This window comes from Cydia amplana, chromosome 16 (assembly GCF_948474715.1).
Source record: "Cydia amplana chromosome 16, ilCydAmpl1.1, whole genome shotgun sequence".
NCBI lineage: Eukaryota > Metazoa > Arthropoda > Insecta > Lepidoptera > Tortricidae > Cydia > Cydia amplana.
This window is the reverse complement of record NC_086084.1, coordinates 13612203-13626332: the sequence shown is the minus strand read 5'-3', so window position 1 is coordinate 13626332 and position 14130 is coordinate 13612203. Positions and strand designations below refer to the sequence as shown.

At 36.8% G+C, this 14130-nt stretch overlaps 1 long non-coding RNA gene across 1 annotated transcript in view; it reads left to right on the top strand.

Moving 5' to 3' along the window:
• Nucleotides 1–7291: 7291 nt before the first annotated feature.
• Nucleotides 7292–14130, top strand: part of LOC134655134 (uncharacterized) — a 154579-nt gene continuing 147740 nt past the window's right edge. Inside the window, exon 1 of the long non-coding RNA XR_010097411.1 lies at nt 7292–7322. This is a non-coding gene — a long non-coding RNA (uncharacterized LOC134655134). The remainder of the gene's footprint in view (nt 7323–14130) is intronic.

The window sequence follows — 14130 nt, the reverse complement described above, 5'->3', positions numbered from 1 at the left end:
AATAAAGTCGCGTCAATATCGTTTTGAACATCTCGCCCGCTTAGTAACTTCTGCTGCTGACTGTACTCTTAAGACTGGGTGAATAGGAACGAAATCTCGAATTGGATTTCTAAAAGCTAACTGCAATAAGTTTATCATGCGTTAATCCATAATTTCTAAGAATTGAATGAAACCCTGTAATCATACAGTGAAATGACTTATTAGCGATCATTCCTCACAGCTATAAGAAGTTATCTACCAAGCACGAGTCAATTTAAGTCTTACTACATAACAAAAAGGTACATTTTTGCAGTGAAATGCCCTGATGTATCCTGTAGTTCTTGACACACTTTTCAAAGGGAAAAAGTTAAATAGCTTTGCGTGGATCGAGATTAATACTTTCAACTTTATGTTCATATTAATAAGGTCTTTATTGTAATGTATGTCTTGTACAATAAATGGGCTGTAGACTGCAGATTTGCAGTTCTGAGAAGCTAAATGAGTTTTGACGTAGCTTTTATTCCCAGTACGGTTACTATTAGGTCATAAGTTAAAATGACCAATGTAATTGGGTCAATCAACTAGGTATTTCTTGTTGTTATTCTGTCCCATCAGCGAGGAGACAGTAGTAGCATAGATTGTTAGAACTTAGAAGAACTGGTGTACCATGTTCTACTAACATGCTCAGTAGATGTCCCATTATGGAAAGGTCTTATAACTACCATAAAATGCAAGTTTGGTTCATTTAAATACGAAAAACCTAGAATTTCAAGAGTGACTCAGGAGACCGTAACCATAGTAACGTGTGACAAGAAAAAGTTGATTAACCCATTTCATAATTTAATGTCCTCTATAGCCCAACTTCTTTAAAGTAAGTGTTTTTGTCTACGACATACTATAATCACTACATAGTACAAAACAAAGTCGCTTCCCGCTGTCTATCTGTATGTTTGCTTAGATCTTTGAAACTACGCAACGGATTTTAATGCGATTTTTTTAAAATAGTAAATAATTTGTTAAGCCGTGCGACGCCGGGGCGGGTCGCTAGTTAATTAAATAATATAATTTAATTTATAATTTTTATAATTAATGAAAACTAGGCAAATTTTTCATCAAACTTTGCCAATTTATTACATTAAGACATGTCATTTATAAAAACTTCACTAATTACAAACATAATACATTCTGAGAACGATTTTATTTTTATAAACTCCTAAAATCGGAATGAATCGGGTTATTTCATATACATATTATTATAATATGGGTCTTTCATTTCTTATATTCGTGCGATTACTGTGTTCTGTGAGGATTTACAGCCTGATTCTAATTTTAATATATCAAAACTTGTTCTGGAATTTCTGGATACGATATGGATCGGATCTAGATCTAATTTTTGACGTAACTTAAAATTAGAATCAGACCGGTAGTCTCAGGCAAAAGCTAGATTATATACATATTATATTATATCATATAATATTATCCGCATATTAAATGAATGCACTTCGTATTCGCACTCTCGCCCACAATCAGGAGCATGCATCTCCCACATACTTACATAGTTCCTTTATGTAAATTAGCAAGTTCATAATCATAATATATGTAAATATTTAAGTAACCCCAAGAAAACAATAGGTGCAAAAAGGGCCGAGTTGGAATTAGTTTATAATTTGAATGTTTTCGATGAAATGATAAAGAATTGATTAAAGTGGTGTAATTTTACAACATTTAAGGCCCACTTGCACCAGTTGCACCATCTCACTAACCCGGGGTTAAGCAGTTAAACCGTTAACCCAGTGCCAAATTGTACTGTTAATGGTAACTCCAGGTTTAACCAGTGGCTAGTAGAATGGTGCAAGTGGCGCTAAGAGACAATAAATTGCCACACTGTTCCATAGACCATTTAATTTAAAAATATTTACGTAGTAAACGAGTTAAATTAGCCTAATAGCGTAATTCGCCAGTAACTGGCTACCTGTTAGTAACTGGTCACCCTAAACTAAAAATGATTCTATTCACCTATAAACAGAATTCATTTTTGATTTTAGTATAAGTTGGCTAGTTCTTGAAGGCTACTTATACTAAAATGAATTCTGTTTATATGTGAATAGAATCTTATTTTTTTAGTTTAGGGTGGCTAATTACTAACAGGTGGCCAGTTAATGGCGAATTACCCTATATCCTGGATAGCAAGTTACAAGAATATGGAACAACCATAAAAGCAAAGGGAAAAATGGACACTCATAATTTTTTCCTCGACTTTTCACGTTTTTCTCCCAAACTTGGCAAACACACTGATGTACACAGAATCGTACGGTTAGTCATTACTTGCGTACGCGCAACTCCGTGACATCCGCGAGTTGCTCTGTCATCTCACATAGTCACTTAGTCATCCCAATACTATGAGATCAAAGAACTCAAGAGCTTTGAAGTGATGTGTATTAATTGACTAAAGACTACAAGATGTAAGTAATGTTTTAAAAAGATGTGTCCCGCCGAGTTTGTTGCCGGTCCCATATTTGGGATACCCTCCTCGAATTGAGGGGGGGTTTAAATCTTCTTGAGGCAGTGGTGTAGGTTTGGAGCCGGTGTAGCTTTATTTGACGTTCACAAGCGCATTGTACTATGCCTACTTGAATCATAAACTATCTTTATCTTATCTTAATATCTTACCATGTAAATTTGTTAAACTCGGTGTGGATAGTTATAGTAATCATTCGTACAAATTAGTGTTTTGAAAATTATGAGAAGAACGCCAAATAAAATGCCGTTCCGTTCCTTTCAAGCTCTTAATATAATGTTGATTCAAAGATGAAGGTTTCTATTTCTAGTTACATTTCATCGAAATCGGTTCAGTAGCTCGAGTAGAGTTGTCGTAGAGTGACCTTTCTGCGAGGCTGGTGGTTCGAATCCTAGGGCATTTAGGTATATTTGTCAAGGGCCTGTCACCAAAACTATTAGGTTAGTAATTATGTATGCACTGTTAATAAGCTAATAGTTTTGTTGACTGTTACTCTTTTGCTTTATACCTATATAGGTACATTCGCCATCAGATAAATCGGAGCGGCCAAGGTGTTTACAATATCGGAACAAGCATTCTAACGCCTTGACAATAGAGGCGTGCTCAGATATTTGTGAGCACCTTGGCCGCTCCGATATATCTGATGGCGACTGTACTACCTAAGGTAGTGAATCGTTTATTGACTGACTAACATACTGATGACTAGAATGACTAACATAGGCCAAACCGCAAATTATAATAACATCCGCTAATTATAAACAGATTATTGTGTTAAAATTAGCGTCCGACACATCATTCTACTATATTTTAGACGAGATGAGCTAGGGCAGTTACGTTTACGTATTGGCCACTACATCTAGTAATTGGCCACTCCTAACAAATCAGGCCACATAGCCAACGTGCCCATCGCTTACGCTACGTAGCGAACGAAACGCAACTGTTACTATCACACTAATATAGAAGAGTGATAGAGAGACACAAAGCGATTCGATGGCGAAGCGATAGCGATAGTCACCTTGGCTAGGCCGCCAGGCCACGTAGCCGTCGTGCCAATCGCTTACGCTCCGTTTCGATCGAAACGCAACTGTCACTGTCGCACTAACGGCACTAATATGGAAGAGTGACAGAGAGACACAAAGCGTTTCGTCGTTGAAGCGATAGCGATTGTCACCTTGGCTAGGCCGGCAGAAAGAAACAAAGTAAAAAAATATATAAATAAATAAAAAGCTTTATTCTGAAAAACATAGTCATACATTTAACATTAGGTTAATAATATCTTATAAAGTAAGGCTTTTTAGTGACTTCTACCTGAACTAGGAAAATCCTGTATCTCAAGTCGAAAAAAAAAAACTTAAATAAATTACATAACGGCAAACTTATGAGTTAAATTTGTGTTCATTTAGGTAGGTATCAGTTTGATAAGTAAAGCCTTGATTGATGAAGCCTTGTTGTTAAGAGTGGCCAATTACTATTTAGTGGCCAATAATACCAGTCACCCTACAATATTTAATTCCGGGTTGGATGGTACGAGTAGAACAGACAAAATAGAAGGCACGTGTAAGCATTTTTTAATACAGATTAATATCGCTAAAATACTTAAAATACTTATGACCTGTTAATTGCTTAAATTAAGTCTCCAAAATTCGAACAGGTTATTTACAGGTCTTAACGTACCTACCTTATATAGTCAATTCAACTGTAGGTATACATACTTAAGTAAAGCTCTGCATGCATAAATGGAACCTATCGACTTTAAGATAAGGTTTTAATTGAAGCAGTGCAAAAGTCAAGGAGATACTTTCGTACGAAGATGAAGTTTTGGCTATCGGAGGTTGATCCCGTTGGTCTCGGGCCGATAAGGCACCTTTGACTCCAATTTACTCATACTTTCGCCTTTCGAGTAGATATGCAATGATTTAGTGAACACAATGGATAGGTACTTATAGTATGAATTATCTGAGATGTTTTTTTCGGGCTCGGGCCCCAGTCTATTAAACAAAAGCTATTGTTTCCTTTATGCAGTGCTTACACCTGTTTACTGCTAATAGACCCTACTTAAGTAACGGGAACAAACCCGTTTAAAAAGCAATTTTGAGATAACACGTTTTGTTATTTCCAAAGAAAAGACCACCCTGATTGTTCTTAGAATGAGCTGTCACATAAATTTGAACCTTAATACTATCACGATAGTTGCTTTTTAAACGACATGGTTACTTTGGCACGTGCTGAAGACCGCCCTTGAAAGAAACAAAGGCTTTTGTTTAACAGATTAGTGCTCGAGCCCGAAAAAATCATCTGGGATAATTCATACTATACATATTTTTCTTCTATCTGCTCAAAACTAGGGATAGAAAACTGCGCACAGAGAGAAAATTAATCTCACGTTCACATTCGATAATATACCTACGTATCGTTATTAAATATCGATTTTAAATTGCTCGTTTAAAGGTATAAAATAAATTAAAATTTTAATCGAATACCTTCAAACGAGCAATTCTTGTAAGTTTTATATATTTCGGGGATCTCGGAAACGGCTCTAACGATTTCGATGAAATTTGCTATAATGGGGGTTTTCGGGGGCGAATCGATCTAGGTAGGTCTTATCTCTGGGAAAACTCGCACTTTTGAGTTTTCATGTTTTTCGAGCAAAGCTCGGTGTTTCTTATTGCTTATTACTAAAATACATATTGCTTAATTTTTTAAATGTACATAAAGGCTCTCAAAATGAGAGTTATCAAATCGAGAACACTCATTGAGCGCAACCAACTCAAAGACCAGTTCTTTAACGATGGACATCGCGACATAACTGTATGTTAATATATTACGAATTGGCAATAAACAGACCGATTACCGCTTACGTTGACAGCTATTCGGGTCGCTATTTAAACATATGTCATCTATTTTAAAGGAGTTAAAGTTAAGTTACCGACCTCTAGACATTAGGCCTGAGATACACTTGTAAGTTTTACTAACGGAAGTACGGGCAAAACTATTTTCACCACACCAGCTCGGAAAGGCTTACTTTGCACTTCAAAAACTGATAGCAAAGTTGCATTTTATTCACATGTGAGGCAAAGTAATCAAATGCAAATACTATACTATACATTGACATATATATACCTCAGGACTAGCCTTACGGGCAATAAGAATGGGGCCAGTACAGCGCTGTGAAAACGCTGCAACGCAGTTGGTCGATGAGTTCGCATCACGCGCGCGCGGCCGCGCGATTGGTCGCAACTAGACTACACGATTGGCTCGAATTCGTGAGTGACACCACTGAACTATAGTACCATTTTTAGTGCACGTAAGGCCCGTCCTGAGATATAAGTCAATGATACTATAATATTACCTACTTACACACAGTACCTGCATTTTTGTGTTCTCAGTTCTCGGACCCGTATGGCTGGTTTAACGATTCGTCATCACCTCGACTTCCAATTTGGAGTGCCCTTGGCCGATTTCTTAAGCGTTAAGAGTGCCTTAATCATCGGATGCCAATCATATAACTTATGGATGATTTTAAATAATAAAATAATCAAATTATAAGTACGTATTCTATACGTTTGTTTGTTGTTTGATCGAAGAGCTGGCGGCCTCTTCGCACAACGTATCAGCATAATAGCGATACAACGCGGAAATTACGCCAGCTTCTTTAGTAACTACAATAGGTATGCCACAAGGGCCTATTTTATTTAGATTTAAGCTAGTTATCGAATTTAAACTGTTGTGAGATATACTAACATTGAATAATTTTACGGTTTGGTCTCGCGCGCGCGCGAGTGACTTAAAATAAAACAAGTGAGTCTAAACCGTAATATTGTTCAATGTTAAGCTAGTTATGTTTTAGAGATGCCAATCGATTCGTTTTTATTAGCGACTTATGGGTAATATATATTATAAATAAGCTTCTTTTAACCGCTTTGAAATACATTGAGTTTTTCTTTTTACAAAAAACTATAAAGTTGAAGTTTTTCAAACGCTTGATGAGCTCCTGTTAGTACAATCAGGAAGTTTTCAAGCGTATTTTCCACCCCCCCTCCGCCTCCTGGCCACACTCGCGTGGCCACACTTCACTGGCTATATAGTAAATATGTAAAATACTAGAAGGATTTATGGAAAGAATACGTATGTATCGGGAAAATCATCACATCAGTCATCAATTCATCATCACATTCATCATAATTCCATCATTAATCATTAATGATTGTGGTTCAATTAGGAGTGTAGGTACATATATTATTATGTTCAATTATTTTTCTTGAATAGGAACTATAGGAAGGTACAGTCACCATCAGATATATGGGAGCGCCCAAGGTGTTCACAATAATAATAATAATAAATAAATAAATAAATATTATAGGACATTCTTACACAGATTGACTAAGTCCCACAGTAAGCTCAAGAAGGCTTGTGTTGTGGGTACTCAGACAACGATATATATGATATACAAATACATAAATACATAGAAAACAACCAAGACTCAGGAACAAATATATGTGCTCATCACACAAATAAATGCCCTTACTGGGATTCGAACCCAGGACCGCGGCTTCACAGGCAGGGTCACTACCCACTAGGCCAGACCAGTCGTCAATATCTGAAGAAGCACTCTAACGCCTTGAAAATAGAGGCGTGCTCAGATATTTGTGAGCACCTTGGTCGCTCCAATATATCTGATGGCCACTGTACTAAGTATTAATAAGTAATACTAATAAACATGGCTGTTTAGCTAAATCAAAAGTTCTTTATTTTAATCTCGTATTTTTAGGGTTCCGTACACAAAGGGTAAAAACCCTATTACTAAGACTCCACTGTCCGTCTGTCTGTCTGTCTGTCACCAGGCTGTATCTCATGAACCGTGATAGCTTATTAGACAGTTGAAATTTTCACAGATGATGTATTTCTGTTGCATCTGTAACAACAAATACTAAAAAGTACGGAACCCTCGGTGGGCGAGTCCGACTTGCACTTGTCCGTTTCTTTAGAGTTAGGTATTACTTCTGTTGTGTCAGATTTACTTACCTATAGGCATTTCAGAAAAGTAATTACAATAATGATCAGTGCACATCTAACATCATATTGTATTTTTATTATATTGTCATGTTTTGATAATATAAAACCTGCTCCAATCATGTGAAAACAGACAGGTAATAAAATATTTTTCTACTCCAGCACTTAAATGTGTCAATTAAATGACTGACAGTGATATCTAAAGCAATGTCATTTGAATGCTTTGTCTATAGGCTCATAAGATGACTGCTAGCAGTCATCTTATGAGTATAATACAACTGCTTTATTTTTTTTAAAGATACAAGTTCCGATCATCTTGATTGAAAGAGGTATGTTTTCATTTACAATAATAACTCTTTTTTTTTTCAATAATAACTCATTTTTTTTTAAATAATAACTCTTTTTTTTTAATAATAACTCTTTTTTTTTTTTTTTTTGCTGCAGCTGTCATAGAAAAAGTAATGTATGCAACAGCTCATAATTGGTTCTTAAAATTCTCGGGTCTTTTTTTACAAAACTCGACTACGTCTCGTTTTGTAACTTCGACCCTTGAATTTTAAGAACCCTTATTATATCACTGTTGCATAAACTACTATTATAGCACAAATTTAATGTCTAATGCTCGAATCCATTGATAATGCGAAGCTACTACTAATATATTATTTATTGTGCACCACGTAATAAATTAAAAAGAGAATACAGAAAAAGAACAATTTACAACTAGGTATAAAAACAGACGGTCATATCGCTACAAATATCGCAATCTTTTAATGATGACTCACATAAGACCGGGCAGGAGCTTCCGGCGCATACTTTTCTATGACAGTTGACGTGATCAGGTGATGCTTTCCATAGAAAACGATGCCCCGGAAGCTCCGGCCCGGACACGGCCCGGTCTAACGTGTCATCCTTTATTGGTCCCTGGTGTGCAACCGCTCTTTGGTGCTTTGTACAAGCACTAACAACTCTAACAATAAGACACTATTATTAGGTACCTACTTATTTTTCATGTTTTCGTATGTTCATATACTTTTCAAAGTTAGGGCTCGGTGGCCACATACTATGCTATATCTTTATGCTATAGTTATAGCCCGGAGTGGATCTCGCACCTAAAATTGGGTTCTTGCCAAGTCTTAATTTATGGACCAATAATGTGTTTTTTAGCAACTGCACATTTATTTTGTCGGTCTAAAATAGAAACAATCAACGTCCAGCTCATATTTTAAGCGTTGCTAGGCTGTAGGAGTAAATAGGTACAGTCTGTCTCAATTAAAATAAATAGTGACAGTCAAAGTGGCCAAATTTATCGTAACACGCCTTTGTTACGTACGTTTGGCCACTTTGGCCGTCACCAATTTATTTAATGCTGACTGTACCTACTCTAGGGTATAATGGGGTCATGCCGATTGATTTCGATATACCTACATCGTGGTAGGTATATCAAGTTTTCTATTTGAATTTGCATTTTTTTTATCACAAATGAATCAAGCTTCGGGCGTAGCATGGTTCCATTTTTATCGCCTGTCACTATGCCCGTCTCTTTCGCACTTACATACTTGTTAGAAGTGTTAGAACGTGACAGGCATGGTAACAAGCGATATAAATGCGACCGTGCTACAGCCGGGGTAACATTAGACTTTTTCACGTCTTACAGCACTTACACACTGGGTCAAATTTTTGAGCAACGGAGACCCCATGTGAGCATTAATTCATCTCTATGTAAATAAATTGAACTGGCAACTAGGAAGTAAATAACCGCGTAGGTACTTACATAATTAAATAACACAACGTTGTTATAAATAATTGTGAAGGTCAAAGGTCAATGAACTTTGGTGATAATGAGGCAACGACCCCTGAGCGTGTTGCCTCCCTGTCACACTTACGTACGAATTTACAAGTGCCACAGAGAGGCAACACGTCGAACGTGGTTCGCGGTAGACCCTCTGATTTAGGGTTGCCAACTATTTTTTGGTGGAATATAGTATTTTCCAGAATAAGGCATCAAAAATATAGTACATTTCAAAAAAATATAGTACTTTTAGATAAAATACTATACATCAGTGTAATACAGGGGGTCTCTGACCATGGGGCTTTAAATCCAGGGCTTGATTCTACCCGCTAAACTGAGCTACTTTTATTATGGCACCAACCCCGAAATCTCTAAAAAAAATTTTTACTTTTTCATACAGTTTAGCTGATCAGATGTCGACGTTTTCTATGGAAAAGGCAAAAAAAATTCCCCGATTTTAGGGTTTGTCCCACAGTAAAAGTAGCTCAGTTTAGCGAGTAAAATCAAGCCCTGGATTTAAAGCCCTATGGTCAGAGACACCAAATACGTTTAATCGGAAATATAGTATTTTAGCGTACTATATATTTTTCCAAAAATATATAGTACAGAGAGCCAAAATATAGTACAATACTATATAATATAGTACGGTTGGCAACCCTACTCTGATTCGACGGTTTGTGATGAGGTAAATTATGAAGCGGAAAATAGGTAAACTACTTATTAGAACTGTCTTGGGATTATAGCCCTAAAAAACATTATAAATGTTAGTGCATAAAAACAAACTTCTATGAAATTATGACGTAGGTATATAACACTTGCACTGCGTGTGCTATCAAAATCGTTGCAGACTTATCTTGGTCTAACTGTATTAATTCTTGTATACCTTTTTAAATAAACAATTCTTGTATATTTATATATTTCGGGGATCTCGGAATCTACTCTAACCACTTCGATGAAATTTGCTGTATGGGGTTTTTCGGGGGCGAAAAATTGATCTATCTCTGGGATCTTGGTCTTATCTCTGGGGAAACGCACAGCTTTGAGTTTTTATGTTTTCCGAGCAAATGTCCCAGATATTATGAATATTATGATTGACGACTGGTCTGGCCTAATGGGTAGTGACCCTGGCTGAGAAGCCGCGGTCCTGGGTTCGAATCCCGGTAAGGGCATTTAGTTGTGTGATGAGCACAGTATTAGGGGTCATCCATTAATTACATCACACGTTTAGGGGGAGGGAGGGGGTAAAAAATGTGACATATTGTGGAGGGGGGAGACACAAATTTATTTAAATTATTTTATTCGCTGTACATTTAAATAACAAGTTTTTAAAACGATAATCGTTTTTATTCGTTTAATTTTCTTTCCTAAGCAGTTTTGGGTTATAAAATTACTAATATTTATATCGTCAAAAATATTATGATAAAATATTAATAATACTTAGGTACTTACTTAATTCGATTTGGCGATTTCGTAGAAAAAATTTGACGTCACACTAGGGGGGAGGGGTTTGCCAAATGTGACCAAGTGTGACAAGGAGGGGGGGAGGGGTCAAAAAACCTAGAAATTCGTGTGACGTAATTAATGGATGACCCCTTATTATTTCGTTGTGTGAGTGTATACAACACAAGCCTTCTTGAGCTTACTGTGGGACTTAGTCAATCTGTGTATGTCCTATGATATTTATTTATTTATGATTGTTATGTTAATGTTAGCTAATCTTATTCGGATGACGTAACGTTTGGTCACCGTACCGCACGTTGGTCGACAGCTATTCATAGACTCAGCCGTGTTTCCCTAAGGTCGTGGCCACACGTCACCGACGCGGGACTTTGTCCGAGGGCGGACTTTATCATGGCCATACCTCATCGGTTTCATCATATTCTATTATGTAGATCAGAAATAGGTATAGGTACAGTACGACATAATAAGTTTTTGGCAAAAATTTCATTTTTGGTACAAGCTTTTATCGCTGACTGTACTTTTCTTACGACAGACAACTAAATACTCATCGAGACAATTCTAAAAACCCCTAACACAATTAGGTTGCGTTGTTTCATCACAAAGTTCCTATGGCCACCTCCTGTCTCCATCATCAGATCAGCTCGATGGTACCATAATATTGCATTGTCACCCGACTTACATGTGTATGCAAAATTTCAGCTCAATCGGAAACCGGGAAGTGGATCAAATTTAACTTGCAAGATTCCATTACATAGTTACATACAGGTCGACCTAATAAAAGCTTGTTAAAATAGGTAGTAGAAAATAAATGAGAGCGCCACTTTCTTCGTATGTCGTATCTGTCACTTTTTTGACGTAAAATGCTTAAAAATGGCAACAATTTTGTATGGAAATTGTTTAGTTCCATTTTACTTATTTAATTTCTTCCCTGTCCCTTCTGTAGAGTCGGACCAACCTAACTCTGTACAGGATTTACAGTGTCAGAGAGCTATCATAATCTGCTACACCCTCAAGGCTACAAGCCTCAAAAACCATAAGTTTGTCCTTAAACATAACTAACTAATACAACTTAAATATGAAATCAGGGATAATTGTATAATTATTAATTGCATGCGTGTTCTTCGAAATTGTCTATGTTAATTTCCAAGATCCAAAGCTAACTAACACTAAACTAACATGTAAATCCAGAAAACGTCACCAAGTTATTGTGAAGTATATCAACTGAGTCAATGTTAGTGCGTACGCGCAGAACTCTTTAAGACGAAACAGGAGCTCTAATTTAAATATTTTAGGTGAATATACCCGTCTCGCTAACGGAAGCGGCTCCTAAAACTAGTGCGATAAGGACAAGGCGAAAAATCCTGCGTAAAAATCTCAAAAATCGAGGTTTCGTACTCGACTGTTTCCTCCTCCAAAACTTAACTAATCGTAACCAAATTTGGAAATCTAAATGATTATAAAATTATCTGTGTTGGACCGTTTTGCTTTTTTGGCTAATTGATATCAGTTTTGAATACCACGCCTCTCATTACGGCATAGTCAATTAGGCCATTTTGGCCATTTTTGAAGGGCTCTAGCGCCTTAAAAAACAAAATTTCATAAAAAGCAAAACGGTCCGACACAGATATTGATAATATTAATCTGTGTTGAAAAAAACATTGCTCTAGCTTCAAAACCCACGGAGGAAACAGTCGAGTACGTTTTGTATGGAGAAATTACCACTCCTGTTGGCTCTTAAAAGTACGAGGAGCAACTGAAAAGTTCGCGGCCTTAGAAAATAAAAGAGAGTGTAAAGTAAATGTTAATTATTAATCGTTAATATTCGTTAGTAATGGCGACAATATTTAAACTGCCAAAGAGTCGGGGCGGGGGGAAAAGTAGCATAGTTTTTTTTTTCTAGCCTAAACCGCGAATATTTCAGCTATCCGGCTATTCAGCTTTCCCCTCGTAGTAATGTATCAGTGATTATAATTTGACTTTCAAGAAAATTATGTATACCGGTTTGTTTACATAAAATTTCAATAGTCTTGTCGCAAAGTCTATTGGCAATACTGGCATGCGGTAGGTAAACATAAGTGCATAGGTACCTACATGACATGAGGCTTATTCTTATTATAATAACAGGTTATGAATATGATTTGGTTTTCTTATTGACATGTTCTGTCAGTGTCGAAAATGAATTTTTTCAACCAGTAACGTCAAAATCCATAACAAATTCAAATCAACCTCATAACCTAGCTGTTATTAAAATCAGAATAAGCCTCATGAGTGTTACGAGTCTACGACTAATTTGACATGTTGACACAGCCCATACGTAAGATGACGTATTCGAAGATGTTACTATAATACGGCTGCGCCGGCGCCGCCGCGCTTCAGTTGTTTTGGACCGCGCACGCGCGACGATCGGTATTCGAATTAAACGCGCTGGCCGAGAATAACGGTGCGAAAGTGTTGTGGAGAAGTGAAGTGAATAGATTTTAAAAGGTATGTTTATTGGCGTGTTTTATTTTTATTTTAAGAAAAAAGTTACATACTTCTCTCCCCATTCATAACCCACCTCTCCCCGCGAAACCTACTCACCCCGTTTTACGACGGTACTTAGTTTAGATGCGGTAACCCGGTTTGGAAACGAATTAAAATTCAAATTATTAATGGTTCGTACCTATAGGATGGTTTAACTCACGGGAGTTATCATTTAAGTATAATAAACAGTCTTTAAATTTTCTTGCTATACATACATAGTTATTTGCCACTAAGTATATAGTAATTGGCTTTTCCTAACAAATCAGAAAGAAACAAGCAAAAAGAAGTCTTATTATTAACTAGCGACCCGCCCCGGCTTCGCACAGGTTAACAAATTATACATAAACCTTCCTCTTGAATCACTCTATCTATTAAAAAAAACCCGTTGCGTAGTTTTAAAGATCTAAGCATACATACGGACAGACATACAGACAGACAGCGGGAAGCGACTTTGTTTTAATACTATGTAGTGATAAGAGTGGCCAATTAGTAACTGTAATTAATAATAGTAACTGCACCGTAAACTATAAAATATAAACATACCTACTCGTATCTCGCATATAAACATACATACAGACACCTGCAGAGATATGTGACCCTACTACCCCCTTTCCACTCTGCATAGACCGGTCCCTGCTTGTGAAGCCGATGGTCCTGGGTTCGAATCCCGGTAAGGGCATTTATTTGTGTGATGAGGAACAAATTCCTGAGGCATAGGTGTTTTCTATCATGTAGCTATTTAAGTATGTATTTATCTACATAAGTAGTATATCGTCGCCTGGCACCTATAGTACGAGCTTTGCTCAGTTTGGGGCTAGGTTGATCTGTGTATTAAGATATCCCCTAATAG